General features: G+C 47.3%; 1 protein-coding gene across 1 annotated transcript in view; it reads right to left on the bottom strand.

Moving 5' to 3' along the window:
• LOC119107021 (uncharacterized) overlaps positions 1-12,001 on the bottom strand; it is a 36,772-nt gene extending 24,771 nt beyond the window's left edge. The window contains exon 1 of the mRNA XM_037230368.1: positions 11,946-12,001. The gene's annotated coding sequence lies outside the window, so the exon portion shown is untranslated. The remainder of the gene's footprint in view (positions 1-11,945) is intronic.
• Between the last annotated feature and the right edge of the window lie 7,932 nt (positions 12,002-19,933).

The raw sequence follows: 19,933 nt of genomic DNA, 5'->3' as shown, positions 1-19,933 counted from the left end.
GGAGCGTTTTCCGAATGTTCCCACGAGCCGTGATCACGGCAGGACCGATTACACACGGGTGAAAAATGCGCGGTACGTGGACAATATTCGAACAGCGAAAGCTGGCCGGAATATACATGGCCAGGCCCATCCTACGTGCTGTCTCCATGGAGTCCATGCTTCCTAATTCCTCATAAGTCTATTCAAATAAATTCAAGCTGTCACCGAAAATTTTTTAAAGAAACTAGTCTGCAGAAAGGTTGCTTCATTCTTTTCAATTCAATGCATGATACATCGCGGCTCACTACCGTGATTCATTTCTTATCTCCTTAATTTGAAGAAGATTTCGATCGTCACGCTATATATAGATATAATTATAATATATATATATATATATGTATATAATATATATATATATGATATGTATATATATATATATATATATCTCTCTCTCTCTCTCTCTCTCTCTCTCTCTTCTTCTCTCTCTCTCTCCTCTCTCTCTCTTCTCTCTCCTCTCTCTCTCTCTATCTATATATATATATATATATATAGCGTTACGGGAGGAGGAAGCACAGAAAGGTCAATATTATGAGTGTACAGGAATTGACTGAATTTCAGAAATGTTTCATGTGATCATGATTGCCAGCTTGTTCTATACGAAAGATAAAATGAGAGTATTTTGGTGTTGCCAATTACTGGTTCGACCAATGTTAATATAGTGTCGTTGGAAGCACTCTTTTTCACTCAATTTAAAACATACCTCTATGGATCACGATGCGGGGTTCAGGTTAAGATCGGCTGGCCCTGAGTCGAACTGATCGAGCCATGCCCGTGTGACAAACAAGCTCAGCTATTTCGTTCCTTGTGTGACCTTCAATAGTTGACAACCCTTACATTAACGCGGCATACATCGCCTTGAAACTACCATATGCAGGCGAACATTTCTCAGCCTCTCAACCAGTCACAGTACCCATGTTCATGTTTTCAAAACATCTTGATTTCACGAGGGTCATGAATTACACGCTAGATGAGTTTTCGCACTAGTTGCCAGATTCACTGTGATATAGAAAATGAAATGAACTTCCGGATAATGCATAGGTGCACAGTGGCCTGACGTGTGACATGGCGGTAACGCTAACTAGGGCTGGATATTGCTCTTGGAAAGTGTGTTAGGGGGGGGGGGCAGGATCCTGAAGCCCCGGGCCATCAGGGTCCTGTGCAGTACGAAAGAGTCGACCCCCCCCCCCCCCAATTTAAAGAATATCTCGTCTTGGGTCACTTTTACATTGAAAGGACTACTAATCTTGATGTAGGAAAGAAATGGAGCGTTTTGTAACAAAATCGCGATCGCGATCAGACCCAGTGGCATTTAGAAAGCTACCGCACGCTTTGACGAGCTGAAAGTGTACGACATTTTGCTAAGGCTTAATTTGACTCCCCTGTGCTCTCGGGAACTAAGAAAGCTACAAACACCAAAGCCACAAGGTGTGATGATCTGCACGTGAACTGACTTAGGTCAAATTTTGACGTTCCCATATTATGACCTTCGGATCAAATAAGGTCAAACATGGTCGTATTCCAGATTGGTCTCCTAAGTGTCCCAGAACCTAAAGAACTGTTTCTAAGCAAATGGTTACATGTCCATTTAAGGTTAGCAACCTTGTTTGACCATTTGAAGGTCATAGTGACCAAAATCATACAGCACTGTTCTGAGTTTTGCATTTGAATGAGCTACAAAGATTACACTAGGAGGTGTGTTCCTAAAAACAAAATGCTGACCTGGGTCATTTTACGTAAATGATCTATTCTGGCCCCTAAGAAGTTCATGGAAAATAAAGAACGCGGTTTCTGACATCAATAAATTTGAAATAAGCGCCAGGAACTATCCGATATAGCAGGCTCTAGAGTAATAAAACGCATTGGTTTTGACCTTGATCTGACGTTCATACCAGACCTTAGGTCACTGTTATTTTTCATTCAACTGCCGCGTTGCCTAAGAAAGCATCCCAAAGATGTATGGTCTCGTCTAACACTCCGTTGTTGCATCAGGTTGAACATTCCCTAGAATTAGCTTTTATTCAAACCATTGGCCCTAACTTGACCTGCCATAGGTCAAGTAACCTTATAAGGTTATATATAAATTGTTGACACCAACCATATGCATTCAATTGCCCTACAACTGCGCAAAATTTTACGCGGCCTGCGCTGCGCCGTTCGGAAACCGTTATGGAAAAACCCTCGGGGGGGTCAACTTGGACCCCCACCCGAGCACGTGTTTAAGCTGGCTGATAGCCAACTGATGGTCCGTTGATGCCGCAATTCGTGCTGACGTAGTTCAGAAACGAATAAGTCAACGACCATATTTTTATCGACCTGGAAGAGATATATGACTTTTGTGGAGGCCGAATTGTGTGTGACGCTTCTATGATTGTTATAAATTCCTTCGTGTGGCTTCAATCAGGCGGCACAGTAACTCCATCTGCATTAGTTCGCGGGCGCCTAGCTCAGAGAAACGGGAGGAATTGCATTCGTTGCAAAACCGTAATGGTGAAACGCAGGGAAGATCGTGAAATGGCTTGTAACCCCGGTTCAAATGGCAATACAAGTGTGGAGCGATCCCTTTAAATCGGACCCAAAGATCGAGGCAATCCCATGCAGCTTCGCAGGAGCCTAACAGCCAGAAAGCCCTGAGCGGTCAGAGGAAAAGTCAGATGGGGCTAGATGCACAGCTGGAGAGGGACTATGCGGTTTCCTCAGGTTCTATTTTGATAGCAAAACCCTGTTAAGTCTTTTCATTCACGTCGGTCATTTTCTTCGCGCTGCCCGCTACGAAAAGAGCCATGCTATGAGGCAGCGTGGACCCACCTGAACCTGGATTTGGATTTCCTTGGACCTCATTTTGGAGTTCTCGGAGCCTCACGTTCAAAGCGAGTAGCCTTTGAGGTTTGCCGAGACATAGGGACGGAATCATCCCCGAGCTTCCGCGGGATCACCAGCCGAGAGCTAGTAGACATAGACATTTCAACAGACAGTGAACATTTCAAGAGGCTGTCCAATCCACAAACTTGGACAAAGCTGGCAGGGCGGCGGCGTTGTCTTCTTTGCAAACCAGCCCGGAAGACAGACTCTTACCTCCAACACTGGCGCGCCATTTGGCTTTTGACGCTTAGCATTCATCTGCTGTACTGTCTTTACGATTGTCTTTATAGGCGTCATATAAATTGACATCTTGACTCGAGAGATCGTTTCACGAGTGACGAGCGTTGAGTGCATAAGATCAGCGCCGCCAGAATGTGTTCTGGAAGCCGAAGTCCCACCCGTCACGTCATATGGATCCACACTGCGGGAGCGAGGTACCCACGCAACGGGGGAGGGTGGACAACGAGCACAGCGGGGTTGACTAGGCAGTCTTATTCTCAACGGTATACGTGGGAGGAATGTATCATTGTACTATGGCGACCTCTGGGAGCAAATACTTTCTTATGTTTCAGCTACTGGAAGTTCGGAATCATTCTCTTCCCTATTTACAATTTAGATGGCGATACGATGTTTCTTGACGATGGGACCCGGCAATTAAAAAAAAAATGTTTATCTGAATTGGTCCTGGAAGAAGAAACTTATCCTATAGGAGCTATGACGACAATCTGGAGATCATAATCACATTTAAGCTGCATCACATCACATGTTAACCGTATCACATCACATGTTAACCGTATCACATCACATGTTAACCGTATCACATCACATGTTAACCGTATCAATCATATTTAAACTACAGCAGGCTACTGCATTTGAGCTATATATATAAACTACTGCATTTGAGCTATCCCCACATTTAGCTTATAAGTTGACGGAACTTTGCTTACATTCGGATACAGTGTAGTGATCCGATTGTCGTAATCGCAAAAGCATTGGATTTTTATGTTTTCGCGCATTTGCGTGTGCCGTAAATTTGAAAAGATACGCAACTACGTGTAATGCATAGTTTTAAAATAAATTGGGCACCGGGGTTTCAACGTAATTACAAAATCTGCGAAATAAACTCTTGGCCATTGCACATGTTAGAGGAACACGGGATACATGAATTTTCACACCGAGGCTTTAGAACTAAAAAGCCTTGGAATGCGTTCTTACTCGACATTCCTCGGACAGTTTTATCCCTTTCATGGTAGATAGAAATACCACCCAGTCTAACTTTTTCAATTTGAGCTGCACACTCGCGTGAGTCAAGCTTTCCTTCCTCAGTGGAGAACCGGAGTTCTCCTTCATTTACCCGTTTTAAGAGAGGGTAGGTGGTATCAGCCTTTTCAGCTTTACCATTACAGAATTCCTAAAACGAGGAGCATATCGAGTGCATTAGTTACAACACCTGTGCTCCGTTGGTCGCACGATCATGCACACAGGGTCTTCTTGCTGGTAGATGACAACATCTCTGACAACCACGTACGATATAATGTGGCATCGGGGAATATTATATCACCGATTGGAACGGCAATCTCTACCGCTCCTCTCCATGAGCTAATGAACGTCTGCTAGGGTATCCTGCCCAGATGGCAGGTGTGGCTGCCCATAACAGGTTATTTACATGAGGGTTTCCCATCCGCAAAATAAATCAGTCTTTGTGTTATCTTGCTGCAGGAAACGCAAACATTTATCGCATCAATGATATTCTCAGTGAACCCCTATTGATATTAGTCCTAAGAAGCTAACAAGTTGGGTCTTCATTAGCTGAGCGATAGGGCGATGGAACTGATGTTGATTCGCGGCTCGGTCCCCTAGTGATATTCACATTTTCAGTGTCTGTCAGATGAGCATGCCACCACATGCAAGATGACCACGCAACGCGGTCCTCCACGACCGTATACTACGAATACTCGCATCAGTTTCAATGTTTGAATTGAATCTCCCATAGGAGGGAAGTTAACAAAGGGCAATATGCAGAACGTAAATATTACTTTTTACAAACATGAGGGTTTTAGTTACCATGCTTTCACCCTGTCGCCTTAGCAGGGCTGTAGCAATCTTGGTGTTTGTGATAGAGTACTGACCTTTGATAGGTGCAGGTTAAAGCCAAACGTTGCATGAATGTTGCGACATAAGGAATATAAGGCTCGTAAAAAAATTATCAAACGTATCAGTAGCGAAACGGAGAGTGCAGGATATATAAGAAGGAAGTTTGCACATGTTTTAAATCTTTTTCAACCTCGTAGAGATCCTCATGTATGTTTGTGAAGATGTTAGTCGACTTTTGTCGTGGGAAAATTCCGAGACGGAAACATTTTGGGGAGAAATGGTTTGGTTTTATGTTGCAAGAGCGTATTTACGTAGTTCCTTCGCGTACCGCTGGCAAGTATCATCAAATCCACGGGTGCTTGAGTGCTTTTGCGCGTCTCAGGCACCGTTCCACGTGTTGAGCACTATAGTCCCAATAACGCACGTCTCGCCATATCACCATCTCATATGAGGATTGCAATGTGTGGACTCGCCTCAGTGAATGTTTCCCCTCTTCTAATTCGCCATTTAAGGGAAATGTTTCACATTTGAAGATATTGAAAGTTAGCATCAGGTATGATCGCAGTCCTTGCACAACATTGATTGAGAGCTAGCTGACGGCCCTTATATCTGGAAATTGTGCTCACGAACGCCAGATATGAACGACTCGGCCACTGTATTTCTATTGGCCTTGATCGCCGCGTGGCTTATGGAAAAGCAGAATTTAAAGACGTTACTTTGACGTCACGAATGCCAAGGTGACCTCGACATACTCTCTCCCCGAGAAGTAGCCTCATCTTCCCAGGCGTGGTTCAGAAATCAGAAGGGTTTAGGTGCTGAGAAGGACAAGGCTGCGAACTACAACCAAATCATCTTCAAGATGACTATGTCCATTTAAGAAGCGGCCATAGAAAAGTGGAACACTCCCTTCAGAACAGAAATCCTTTCGTTTTGAGCACTTCTGATTGATTGCCACTAAAAACGTGGGATTGTGGTGAGCGAAGCATATTTTCGAGATGACATTCCAGACTGGTACTAAAAACATAGGATTGTGGTGGGCGAGCAATATTTGCTAGACGTCATTCCAGGTTCCTACTAAAAAACATGGGATTGTGGTGGGCTAGCAATATTTTATAGACGCCATTGTCAGATTGTTTCTAAAAAAACATGGGATTGTGTGGGCGAGCAAAGATTTCCAGACGCCATCATCGCTGAACACAAAACTTGAGAAAGCTGTCACCGAAGAACGGACGTTCATGAACAGAACTTCAATAGTTAATGCATAGATAATTCAACTGGGCGTCTTGGACTCCTACTTAAGAAATATCCTTAAGTTATTGGATACAGGAAATCCAACTTCAGCCCATTATTGCTATAGTAATCGTAAGGCCACATCACTGCTGTGGAGAAGCGCTTGTTTCGTAGTGAGCGTCAGCGTGCCCGGAGGTAGTGGCGGTGCTTGAACAGGAAGAGTGAGGTCGGAGGCACCGTGAGCACCGCCATCGGGATTGGGATTAGGCTTGGGTTAGGGATTGGGTTTCCATTGCGAGTAACATAATGTGTACCTTGCAATGAAGCCATAGTACTTATTTGTAACCCTCGACTCAATACGTGTTATTGGCGTCTGGACTCACCGCTCTTTGCCCCAATTATTTTTTTAAACATATCGCGATTTACGCACCGCTTCGTTTCACGGCTCATTTTTATTACCAGACCTAAATGAAGAAACTGGAAGGTATTGGTCGGGCTGTATCAACATAATAAAAGTGTCACAACCCATGCATTCGTTAGCATTTTCAGAGCGTGCCTTTTGAAAAAAAGTTTTTAAGACGTTGCCACGTTTTTTGAAACGTTCTGTCGCGAACTGTACGTAAAAACTAGAAGCTTAAACCATCTGGTGTAATAAATCGAGGGCATCACATAAACGGAGGTGTCCATCTTACTGCTATACGTGGAGGCTAACTCATACCCCTCCGGGTTATATTCTCTGGGCATAGTGACCCAGGGCGCGGGGACCGGAATGGAAAGGGAAGCGGCACCCTAGCCCTAACCCTCATAAGGCGAGGGGTGGGGCGATGCGACCCCTCTCCCCCACCTTCCGAAGGTTTTTTGAGGATGTCTCTCCGGCTGCCGTGTAACCACGTCAAAATTTCCGGTAGCTTTAAAAATGGAGCGTGTTTCGGTAGCCAGCGCGCGTGTTGTGGCACCAAAATGTATCTGTTCGTGAGAACCAGAAAGGTATTACGGACACACGAAGGGAAGAATGTGGTCGGGAGCAAATTTGGCTCCTCGGAAGCCTGTCTCCATTGGAATGATGTTTCTAGCCGCTGCGGCCGTCAAGGCACCGGCCGGCGATAGCGGCCAACCGGCCATTCTCACCTTGCTAGGCTGTGACAAGCAAACCAGCATCGCGTTGTAACTGAGGTGGCATTCTCTCAATATGCACCAAAAATCGATCGAAAACAGCTTGCACATGCATGCCTCTTTGAAAAAGCAAGGAAGTGGTGCAGATTTTTTTCCTCGACCCTGATGCCTGGTTAACTTTGATAAAACATAGTATTTGCCTTCCAGCTCCGGATAATTTTTTGCAATGGTCCCATGGTGTTAGTGGTGGCTAACAGCCCAAAAGGCGTTCATCTCTTCTTGCCCACATCCATTTGCTCCCTCCTCTCCGCAAGTTCCCGAGCTCCTGTAATGAAGAGGAAGGGAGCAGAACGCTTCGCAGGAAGTGCTTATGTTCTAGAACTCAGCTCTGCCAGAATCCCATCGTAAGTTCAGCGAACGCCAACTATCCCATTCTGACTCACGCGTCCGCGCTCGCTTCGAATAAGTGCTACTTCTCGTGTATCTCCGGCTGGAGACACACGACACGCGGCGTGCAGCCTCCGGCTTGGGGAGCGGCGCTAATCTGGTGCGGTCCTGGATCGGCACGGCGACGCGCTCCGTAATTGGTCCCCGCTCAGCGGCTGATGACATCCGTAATTGGTTACCGCCCCGCGCGGCAGCGGCGGCTGGGCTGGGGCGGCCGATCCCGATGAGACCAGGCTCGGCCACCAATAACCGCCGAGCGGGGAACAAAGGGGCTTGCTTGACCGCCAGCGCCAGCGCCACGCGGCCCGGGCAGCGGTCTGGGCCGCAATGGCCTGCCACTCACTGCACGTCTGTGAAATGAGCTGTCTGCTTGGGACCGGGAGCTTTCGTAATAAACGTTCGGTAAACAGTGGCCTCGCTTTCCGCGAACAAACGCACCATCGTTTAATGACTCAGCGAACATTTCATCAGCGTTATTTTTAGTCATCGGACAGAGGGATGGACAATGATCCTGAACACCAATTGCAAAGGATTTCGTCGCAGGCTTTTCAGTTAGATTTTCTCGTTGATATCTGTTTTCGGTGAGGTTAAGCAGCCAGCTCAACATTGTAGGAGTGCATGTGGTGCATTTAAGTAGGAACCATCCGTGCCGCAATTTTTGTACTCGTGATTTCGACCAATCTATTGGCACAGTTTCTAGAAGTTGTCCAAACATTACATTCATTTCAACTTATGTGCCATTTTCATTTTCAAAAGATGGCGAGTTCGGGAAATTAAAGTGCATTTCAAGCTTCATCATTTGAAAATACTGCTTGTGACCGGCCCCCAGCGCTCCCCCCCCCCCTCACAAAAGTTACCGCAGCAACTGTGAACACACCAATGTGACAATGTAACGGGCCTTCGTAGCTCCAGTTTTTCGAGACTGGCTTTTGTGTGACGGAACCGAGGTGAAACCAACCGCGTATAGCAATGGTCAAGTATTGAACTGAGTAATGATCCGAGAGCATTGTTTCGGATCTGACTGAAGCCTGCGTTGCGTCTTGCTACGTTTTCTTGATCTTTGCCCGAATCCTAAACTAACAGAACGTTCAAGGTCGAGTCTGATTCATGTTCATATTAAGCGACGGGTCAGATTCATGTACATTAAGTCTTGAGTCTGAGTTAGCCTATGACGAGCTCTTGGCCTTTCAAAAGTGAAATGGTTTACCTCGATTTTAAAGTATCAAATGTGGATGAGTCTAACAAAGAAGTCCAGGAGAAGCAATACAGGAGCACAGGAGGTACAAACACGCGAGTACAAACACATCCATACAAAACACCCATCACACAGCCTCATCGTCTCCCAATAGCTCTCCTATTCAACAGGTGCGTTCTCGCCGCGCGTCATGTTGCTGACTGTGCATCACATCATGCTGGCGCATAGTACCAGAAACGTGTTCTACCGGCCTCGGTTCTCGGCTAGGAGGTGCAGGAGCCTATCCTGCCGAGTGGGTCGCACAAGTGCATCGCGGTTTAGGACAAACAGGCCAGCACATCAGGCTCGTAGTGAGGCATTACCTCGTGAGCCAGTGTGACCACTTGGAGTTCTGCCATATGTCGAGGCAACATCCAGCGGAGCGTCTCACGCAGGTCAGAGACATGGTCAAATCTACGTGGGCTAAACATATCCTGCCGGCAAAGTTTAGGATCTGTTGGATTCTATCAAACGTTGTCAGTCTGCCACTATAATAAACCGTGAGACAGATCTGACCTGCGGTAGCTGGCTCCAATCCAGCGAAAACTGATGCAATTGGACAGATTGGCACACTGACTTACACCCGCGTTGAGAAGGCGGTCACGGACTGCTGGAGATGATTCACTACAGCACGTCAGATACCATTACCGACTGTCACTTCCCCCACCTTGAACGGAATGTTCCACGTTTGAAGATATTGGAACAAGCATGGTGTAAAATTAAATAAGCTTTCTTGTAACTATTTTCATACCTAAGTGGAGAAGACTGCTGCTGACAACACAGTTTCCCTCCTTAGTAAATATGGTCCTCGATGCGTCATTGTTTGATCGTGTCGTCGTAACTTGCGCAACATTGGCTGAGAGCCAATTGAGGACCACTATACCTGCGAATCGTGCTCATGAACGTCAGATGTGAACGACTCGACACTTATCTTCTCTTGGTCTTGATCGCCGCATGGCCGATGTAATGCCAGGATTTGAATAACGTTATGGCGTCATGCATGCCTAGATGACCTTGAAATATTCTGCGCGAAATAGTCTGCACATCTTCGTGGGCTTGTAGCTAAAATGCTAGAGGGGTTTAGGTCTCAGAAAGGCATGGCTGTGAACTGCAACCGAATGATCTTCGAGAAGGGCATTTATTTCAGTTCAACATCCCACATAAATGTGGAACACTTCCCTTAACTCCCACCAATCAGATACCAAGTGCAATATCCTGACCGTTCCATCACCGAAAGTTGAGCAATGCTTGAGATAAGCTCCGGATGTGATACGCTTTGTTTGGATTCCCAACCTGTTCCCGACCGTTACCCAATATTTCCCCAAGCAGTGTGTTCGGAGCGTTCCCCGAGGTACCCATGGCGAACACACCCTGGAAAAATGCCTGCTCACAGTTGAATTATGCAACATTTTCCTAAACAGCCGGACATAGGATTACTTGCCCACCCCGAGCAGCCCATGCCGATGACGCACTGAGAATCACTTCCCAAGCCAGTCCCAAATCTACCTCCCGGAAAACCCCCTCAAAATCCGAGCATTGCCCAAGCATTTTGGAGAAACTTGGGCATCCCAAGCTTTTAGTAACCCGCTCTCAACACATTTCCCAGCTACCCTGCCGCCTGAGTTGAAGCTGTTGTCTGGTCCGAGACCTGCGGAAGAAATCGGACGTGTGGCGCGCATCCCATTTCTCCCTTTTCAACCGCTTGCTTTTGAGGTTGCGGGGAAAACGTTTGTCAATTTAATAGACCAGGCCCATATGTATTTAAGTTTGTATTATGGCGTATAATTCAGAACCGTTAATATGTGCGCTGGACCCCAAACTATGTGTAATGCAAGGGCTTTCTGCTAAAAACATTGCTTGGGACCTGTCCTTACGCTGCCACCTCGCTGCGGTGTCAACAGTAGGTGTAACAGTCTTATCAGGTGTACAATATCGAGTATACGCTCCTGCAGAATGTGCCTAATCTCTGCATTTCTGGCTAGGTAAGGTGGGAATTCTGGCTGGTGGTGAGGCTGCGTTGCTCTCTCGCTCTCTCTATCCTCTCTCTCCTCTCCTCGCCTCCTCGCCATCGTCGCCAATCCTCTCCTCTCGTCGTCCTCACTCTCCTCTCGTCTCTCTCTCTCCATCTCTCTCACTCTCCCTCTCTCTCTCCCCCTCCTCTCTCTCTCTCTCTCTCCACTCCGCACCTATCTCCGTCCCGTCTCTCCCTCTCTCAACTCCATCATCTCAAACAAACCCTCTCTCTCTCTCTTTCTTTCTACCTACGTCCTCCTCGTGTTCCATGTGCCTTACCATCTTTCTTCGCTTTAAGATAAGACCCTGTTGGTCGATCGGAAACATCGAACTCGATGAGCAATCCCTTTGTCTCCTTGATACCTACGCATGGCCCTCCTAGCTCGTGCCTCGTGCGATGTTTCACCCTTCATTCTCAGCTACGGGTGGCCCAACCAAACATGCACCGCCGTTTATCGGAAGTTTGAGCCGGTTTGGCCAACTAGCTTATTCGATTCCCCTTTCTGTGAGGTACGTCAAACATGAATATCGTTTATGTGCGCTGACTTACATCTATCGATCGCCATCGCAATAATGAAGACACGACCTTATGCTTTGCACAAAGCACTATCATCAGGCATGCCACGATCTTCTGATAAACACACACAAAGAATCGAATAAAGGTTGATGGGCGCTGGCACGCACCCATTACTACAACATCCCAGCAAAACAACACCCAAGTCATGCATTTTCGGAACGCATTGGCGTAGCGGATCCAGACTATTCTGGTCGAACGCCCGTGATCCCTCTCGCGGGTCTCCAGCTCGGCGTACCGACGCGGTGGCCCACGGCTGATTATCCGTGATCGGCCAGCTCACCGGCACTGATCCGAGATCGGCTAGCTCACCGGGCACTGATCCGAGATCGGCCAGCTCACCGGCACTGATCCGTGATCGGCCAGCTCACCGGCACTGATCCGTGATCGGCCAGCTCACCGGCACTGATCCGTGATCGGCCAGCTCACCGGCACTGATCCGTGATCGGCCAGCTCACCGGCACTGGGAGGACAGACGAGGCGACGGAGCCTGCTGTCGGCGTCCTCCTTCCGGCCCGCGCTCTCGACACACCTGCCTCCGCCGCCGGGGACGACCGACTGACCCGGCCGCGTCGGCACCGACGACCTCAGGGCCGCCCCCTCCCTCGCGCGGGGCGGCGCCGTCGCTTTGTTACCGGCCGGTGGCAGTGGGTAATAGCGGACACGATAGATGGGGGCGTCCGTATCGGCGACCGGGGCGTGCTATCGCTCATCGGCGGCGGGGCTGATGGATTGGAGGCGGCCGCGGCCGGGCCGGGACAAAGGCGGACGGACGGCCGCCGCCCGCCCGCCTCAGAAGGCTGGCAGATCAGGTCATCAACGTCTCCCCATCGCACACCAGTGGACACCGTGGAGGAGCTTCGGGACGGGGCGTACCATGCGCTCTACGGTCGACGCTGCACCGGCTCATAACTCAGTCAGGCTAGCATGCTAAACTTGACCCCGTGGCCAGGTATTCTCTCAAACGTGGGATCGTTCTGCCGCAGCCGCTGAGCTGAGGGAAATTACTGCTCTTAGCGCACCGTTAGCATCATGACGTTGCGAACTGTAGACAAGAATGCCCGTGCCCGTAAAAGCGGTCAAACACCTGAAGGATTATATTTTTTTTCGTTACGCTGAACTTAAGAACGGGGTAACGCAACTTAATTTACATAAACCTAATTCGTAATTCAACCTTAACATCACTAGGTGCCTTAACTTATGCTATCGTATTCCAGTCGTGGTGTATTAAAATGAGGGAAGGTGGCTGCGATGCAAGAAAAGAGCCCAAAAAAGTCCGTTTACCGAACGTCGTGCCGTCTCTTTGACCTCCACCCACCGCTACAGCTCAGACTGCTGGCTATTTTAAGCAGAATCTGCAGAGGCCGGAACGGCAGTGCGCTCTGTAGCCTCAGATGCAGACGGGATGATGCAGAAAAAGCTCGCATAATGCCAGCCAACCTCGCGTGCGCGTCATTCTCGCTCTCAAGCAGTGTCGGATTTCCGGTCACAAAAATGCGTCGGAGGTGGCCACGGCAACGGCCATCTGCAGCGTTGCCCGGTGACCTCTCAGGCCAGCGTGAGCAGTGACGACCCTAATGACGAGCGCAGTGATATGGGTCGTAGGAGCTCTGCAGTCGAGCATGTTATCATATGTGCGATTCCCGGCACCCGATGCCGCCAGCGTTGCGTTACGTTGCCTTCGTGAGATGAGAGCACGAGGCGGACTGTGTTGACCTAGTGAAGCTTACAATGCGATTCAGTCCAACAGATGTCAAGTGGACTTGATTGGCAGCGGTGTTTAAGGTACAGCGTTGGATTGGGACGTTTATTAGCATTTCATTGTTGACTAGGAAGCACTCAGGTGGGGAGTTTGACTCCGGGGATTTTTCCGGAATAATTTGCGAACGACGTGACGTATTCACGTCAAACGCTGCATAGCTGTATGCAGTTGAATGTCGAATATTTTGGTATGCAACATTAGGTGCACCTTATGAGGCATGTAACTTATGGCAGGTCAAACGCAGGCCGTGGCTGTCAGCGAAGGTCAGTTCTGGCGAATCGCTAAATGCGACGCGACAGCGGACTGTAAGACAAAGCCATACATATTTGATATAGCTTCTTAAATAATAAGACAATGAAATTTAGGATTACATTAGATTCTTTTGAAATTGGGGTCAGGTTTGAAGGTCCGGTCAAATCAAAACAGACCAACCAGACTTTACCGGGGACTCGAGAACAACGTCTGAATGACGAGTGCGGTAGTCGACCGTCCGCATCTTTTGTTCGTTACAAATGGTGTAGATGACAGCACAACATGATAAAATATTACATCAGTTTGTCCAGTCTGACCTTGAGACGGAGTAAATTCATCTTGTGTGCTGATCCAGCACAACTGGAACCGCACTTACTGAATTTGATGCAGTAAGCACCTATTTGACACCAGCTCTGAAATAAAACAGGCCAGGGCTCAAGAGTCAGTGCTCGTAAAGCCGTGTTGCCGAGAGTTCGGGAAAATGAAAGAGGGTTCGGGAAAATGATGACTTATAGTTTTATCGTTTTCAGCAACTGTTTTAAGAGAAAACTCATGAAAATGAATCGGGTAAAATGAGTCAAGAAGGACTTCACAAGAGTTTGCCATCATCACCAACATTTTCCATCATCACAAACAAGGTCACTAACTTGTAGACCCGCACCCGACCGGGAGAAGTCGACTCCGCCGACGGATTTCCGAGGACACCTAAAAAATCGACGCTTGCAGCAACACGAATTTTCCAGTATCTGTTCATCTATCAAGTAGGGATCCCTTGTGCGCATTTGAAGTTTTGATCTACCAAGATCAGTGATCCAAGGTCAGGTCAAAGAGGTCAGGCTCTAAAAACTTTGACCGCACATAAGTTTTGTGAGTCGTTTTCACATTCCAAACCCGTTGCAGTAATAGGACATCATAGCGCGTATAGTTTGAATACTTCAGATTTTTTTATAAAAAGCGAAGTCAGCGAGACGAAATCGGGTCAATTTTCGCTATTTTTCATAACTAATACAAATTTGTACGTACTCTTGTGTAGTTTTGGTGCTTGCATATGAGTAAACAGCACTAGCTTACATGCAGAACCATCTTATGACCACAGAGCACATGACCTTGGTGCAGGCAATGACCTACCTCTTTGGGCACCTGCTGCAAATCGCATGCTGAACTCCAGTTAGGCAGTTCTTGTGAGAACTGTTGGACGCAGAATTCGAATACTCCACTGAAAACACGTTGTGATATCATTCTCATGCATAATGAGGGCACGGTAGGTCATGTGCGCACATACAAGGCCATTTGAGGCAATCTAAAGTCAGTGACCTATGCTGCTAATAGCGGAGAGGCTAGATGGATGAGTGCCACGCGTGTGACGACCTCCTTATTGTGCTTGTGAAATTGATGGCGTATTATTTCATGTACCAGCGTACCTGTTCTCAGTTTGCTACAAATACGTTGACAAGCGTCGAAGGGACTATGTATAATGCAGACTACAGCCATGTTATCTTGAGTACCCGTAGATGTGCAACAAACTATCTCTGACCACGGAAAAGCATTGCACTGGTCACGTAGACCTGTTAAGCACATCAATTTTGTATTGGGAAGTATTATAAGTTCGATCTAAGTTGACCACAGCTGACCACTACGTAAGACTAAAACAGTATTTTTGTGTCTGAAATGCTTATGTCCCACAGATGCACCTAATAAAGCAAACTTAGTCTGAAGCACATTGTGAAATAATTTTGTTCTTGTAGGCTACTGGTAGACCAATTTTGGATGCTGACCCGATCTGACCTGACCCATGTGGGAAAATAGAAATGGTCAGAATAGACTGTATCTGCAACCGTCTCTGTAGCAACGACGGTTTTTTATCTCTCGTGGCCTCTGGTTACCTCACATTTGACCTAAGGTCGCACGTTTGGTGTGTATTCTTTTTTATTTGATGATACCTTCAATGCAGTGTCTTTGTTTTTCTCATACGGCGTCTTGAAATTGGGAATTCCAGGGGGGAATTCAACTTTCTTCCCTCCCGGCCGGGCGTGGCTGCCTCAGACCCCAGGCCTGGCACGGGTCAAATTGTCACAGATACACGGAACTGCCGTGCGAAACTGAAAACATGGGTAAAGACATTTCACCTGAAGCACAAAGTGGGAAATTTTGCAAACCCACCGACAGTTCCCAGAGGAGAACTTCGCTCAACTGGGTGCGGTAGAAGTTTGTAATGAATCCCACACGGCTTGCCGGTAAAAGCATCGTCTCGCGCTGTTTCAATCATTGATGTAGCCCCGTCAAGGAGTGGGTGTGTCGGAGCCACATAATCTATGGACAACAGCTCCGGGTCAACGGCATGATCGAGCTCAGCCGCGAAAGTGCGAACCCGGATCACAAGGTAACGACTTCGCGATTTATGATTGATTCATGATTCATGATTCTCGCGAGCATGATTTCAAGGCGCGCGCTGGAACATCAACACATGAAAACGTCTACGCCAGGAAAAATGTGTCCATTCATGTTAGAACAGTCTTATTTCCTTATTCATGGAAATCCTCAAAAGGCGGGATGGACGCGTCCCCTCCCTCTCTCCCCACATACACACTTGTCTGCGTTCGTTAATCCAGTACAATAATAATGATGACAGCACTTGTGTGCAGTAATTTGTGCAGCCGAATTTAGCACAAATTCAAACCATATGTTCAGATTATTCGTCAGATTGACAACGGCACCGCACTCGTGAACGAACTGTTCACATCCGCAGGGGACTTTTGGAAACGTAACGGCTCACGAAGGATCGAAGGAAGGCGGGTGCTGTCACGGAAGCCATGATAGAACATTTGTCCACTGCTCACTTTGACATCGTAATCATCGTTCCTCGGCTGCGTCGACAACATGGCGGGATAGTGAACATATAAATTGTGGACGCAGTTAATGAAATGTTCGCCGGAGCAAAACATTGAGAGGGACAATTCGTGCGTTTTACTCATAGCTCATCTGCCATCCACCGACGTGCACACTATCTGCGCATAATCCTGTAGCTTGTTTTGAAAACTAAATGACTCAAACTTGTTTCATTTCAATTCGTAGGCATACTTTTTATCTACGACACAGCTGATAAAATCTGCAAAGCGAAACAACGCTTAGAACACAGGTTCAACAAACGCACGAACGCTGAAGAGAGCGTTCAGCTACAGTCCTCATTAGCCCTAGGGTAACACAACTCAGTTGCAGTTGCACCAATGGCCATGACCACTCGAACATCCAAAGTAATCCCGTGACGGATAAATGCAGTGCGAAAAAATGAAATGTAGCGATTTAGTCGTAAAAACCCGCAGTGCGGTGTGAGTAACCAACGATTTGAGCCTGCTTGCTTTAATTTGTTGCATTTACACAAACCGACACGAACAAGTGATCAGTGACATATCCGGTTATAAACGACGACTTTGGAACTGATAATATATGCCTGCACACAGTGCCGTTAAAATACATATGGGCATCTACGTGACTCGGGACGGATGGTAGATACATTAGGTCAAACAAAATGCATTTCTCACCCATACATAGTCCCGTGGTCCGGTCAGTTTCAAGGTCCCGGTTACAGTCCTCAGCGGAGTGAGCCGGTCGCGCCCGGTCCTCCGATACCGGCCGGTCGGCTCACTGCGTGCCGCTGTGCGTGATCCGCCAGTGTTCAAATTCGATTTGTGACCGATCTGGAAGAGGTCTCATCGATACAAAACGGCAAATGCTTTAGTCTTCAACCGTACATTAGTTTTAAGAAAATCGAAGGCACCATGTTTTTTTCAGAAAATGAGGATAAGTGCCAAACTAGGTTCATGCATGTATTTAGTTGGCCTTGAATGGTACATTGACCCATGTTTCAGAACAATATTATTATGAAGCTTTCCGATGCACCTGAACCAAACATCATATTTCACAAACTTGGTTTGCTAGAGCAAATTTAAACGTAGGGATTGTGACGTCATTAGGTCTTTTGGTTTGCTCCTAGTCTCTTATCAATATGCCGCACGGCTCTCAAACGTGCGGAATCGTGTTTTGGCCGTGTGATTTCTTCTTAGACATATGTTCGTTAAATTTGAGAGGGAGGCGCCGTGCGGAAACGCGACTTACCGCCGTCGATTTGTCGTAATATGATCCAATAGTAATATCCTATCGAATGCCGCCATAGATTACGAGTGCCGAATATAATCGAAAAGAGTTTCCAAACTTCTCAATGCTGTGTCTGGGGGCAAAGTCGGTGTAAACTGCGGGACAGAGCCTGATCTTGAAAAACCATCTCAGGAGTCAACATATGACGTTCATGATAACCAGCACGCCCTGAGACACGTTTTCAACGAAGCCAATGATGAAACTAGTAATTCAGTCACACCCAACAGTCGGGCTAGCAATGTTGTAATGTCATGTAAGAATATCGGACTACACTGACTTTGTTTCCGTTTCGATCATGCGCGGCCAGGTCCATAATATCACAAAAAATCCACAGCGGGACACAGGCCAAGACCAGCTGTATCTATAAAAATGTATGTATGTATGTAAGAATGTATGCATCTAAAAAGAAAGAAATCAAGTAATTCAGGCTGAATCAGCTGGCTTACTTGGGACTGAACTGGGAGAGCTGCATCATGCGAGATCGATGACATTTGGCACTCGAAGCCCGTTGTTAATCTCGGTAGCTCACTCGATTAGAGCCAGCGTTATGGCATGCTTAGCTTCCGCCACAAAATGCTGGCATTCACTGTTAAGCTTACGCCACAAAATGCTACCATTCACTGCTCAGCCTCCGCCACAAAGTGCTGCCATTCACTTTTAAGCTTCCGTCACAAAATGCTACCATTCACTGCTTAGCCTCCGCCACAGAATGTTTGTAGGCTTAGGGCTTCCGTGGCAAGAGCTGCTTAGCGTTGGCGCTGATCCCAGAAATGCCCGCATTGAAAAGCATCGGAATTTCTAACAATGCAGTCTGTATTTGTCATCCCAGGAAGAAGTTCCTTGTGCTGAATCGGAGCTGCCAGCCCAGCGACGTATCCAACAGGTCGAAGAGCTTCCTCCATACTTGGTTTTATCTAGAACGTGCCAGCAGCAATGATCGCCGATCAGCGGTCGGGACTAAAGTAAACGGCTTTGGAGCGGCGGACAGATGCCCAAACAGGGCTGCGTTTGACTGGAGACGGGAAACAAACTGAAGTCAAGTAGTCCGTCATCCCCACGATAAGCTTCACGGCAAAACTGCACAAAGACCGCACGAGCTGGCAGACAGCAGCGGTGGGCCGGGAAAACACCAGCAAGGCCCACAGACTTCAGTGATATCCTTTGTCAACCACAGAGCTCGAGTGGTGGGTAAAAACATTGACAGAACGCCCCGGGGAAAAGATTGGACGCAATCGGAGATATACTGTTATTCGAGCAAAATCACGACCACAGTCAGACGAAGAGCGACTTATCGGCTTGGTTTGCTTTCGATGATTGACGGCGTTCAAATATCTACACTCTCCACTGTGTCGAGTGTCGCAATGCGACTCCTTGGGCACTCATCTCAGTTACTTCTGAACTTCAACCATGCTCCAGTGAACAATGTTTATATTTGTGCAGTGCAGTGTCGGTTAAGTTGACCGCGCCAGGCAGGTGAAACGCCAGAACACGACTCGTCACATGGCGAGCTTATTGCTATTGGTCTATTGTATTCATGAATGGCAATATGAAGCGTAAATAATAAAGAAATGCACGGTACCGTCACCCTCCCATACAACATTTTGGCCTAGGCCGACCCTTGTTCAGAATGTGTTAAAGGCCGCTGTTAGATATAAGTGAGTATAGCTGGATGCCCCATCTCCTCGCAGAGAGGAGCACACAGCGAAATTTAGTCATGGTCACATAAAATCCATGTTGAAGCCGACGGCGACAGTGACGCCTCGGATGTGTTCGTGTCGAGCTCTATTTCACAAACGTTCAAGTTTATTGCTCCATAAATATCGCTTGACTTTCGGGGCTATCTACAGCCTAACTCACGTTACAGGAACCCATGGAACACAGTCAAACACTTTCATGCATTTTCGAAACACCCTGCTGTGTACCAAAGTGCATTACTAGAGCCGCATCATTGAGTAATTAATTCCTACTTAAACAAAAATGTCATAAGCTCATAAAAATATGTATGTCTTGCAAGCCAGCATGTTGTCGAAAATGACGGTTTTGCTGTCATGGCCGGACTAGACATTGGCATAATTTGAGGATTCGAATGGTGTCTGCTTTGGAGAACGTCCATGGACCATGGATGTGGATCGGATGTGTGTGCTTCCTGGCCGGATGCAGGTTG

This window comes from Pollicipes pollicipes, unplaced genomic scaffold (assembly GCF_011947565.3).
Source record: "Pollicipes pollicipes isolate AB1234 unplaced genomic scaffold, Ppol_2.1 Scaffold_6598;HRSCAF=7821_pilon_pilon_pilon, whole genome shotgun sequence".
Lineage (NCBI taxonomy): Eukaryota > Metazoa > Arthropoda > Thecostraca > Pollicipedomorpha > Pollicipedidae > Pollicipes > Pollicipes pollicipes.
This window is presented reverse-complemented; position numbering and strand designations above follow the sequence as displayed.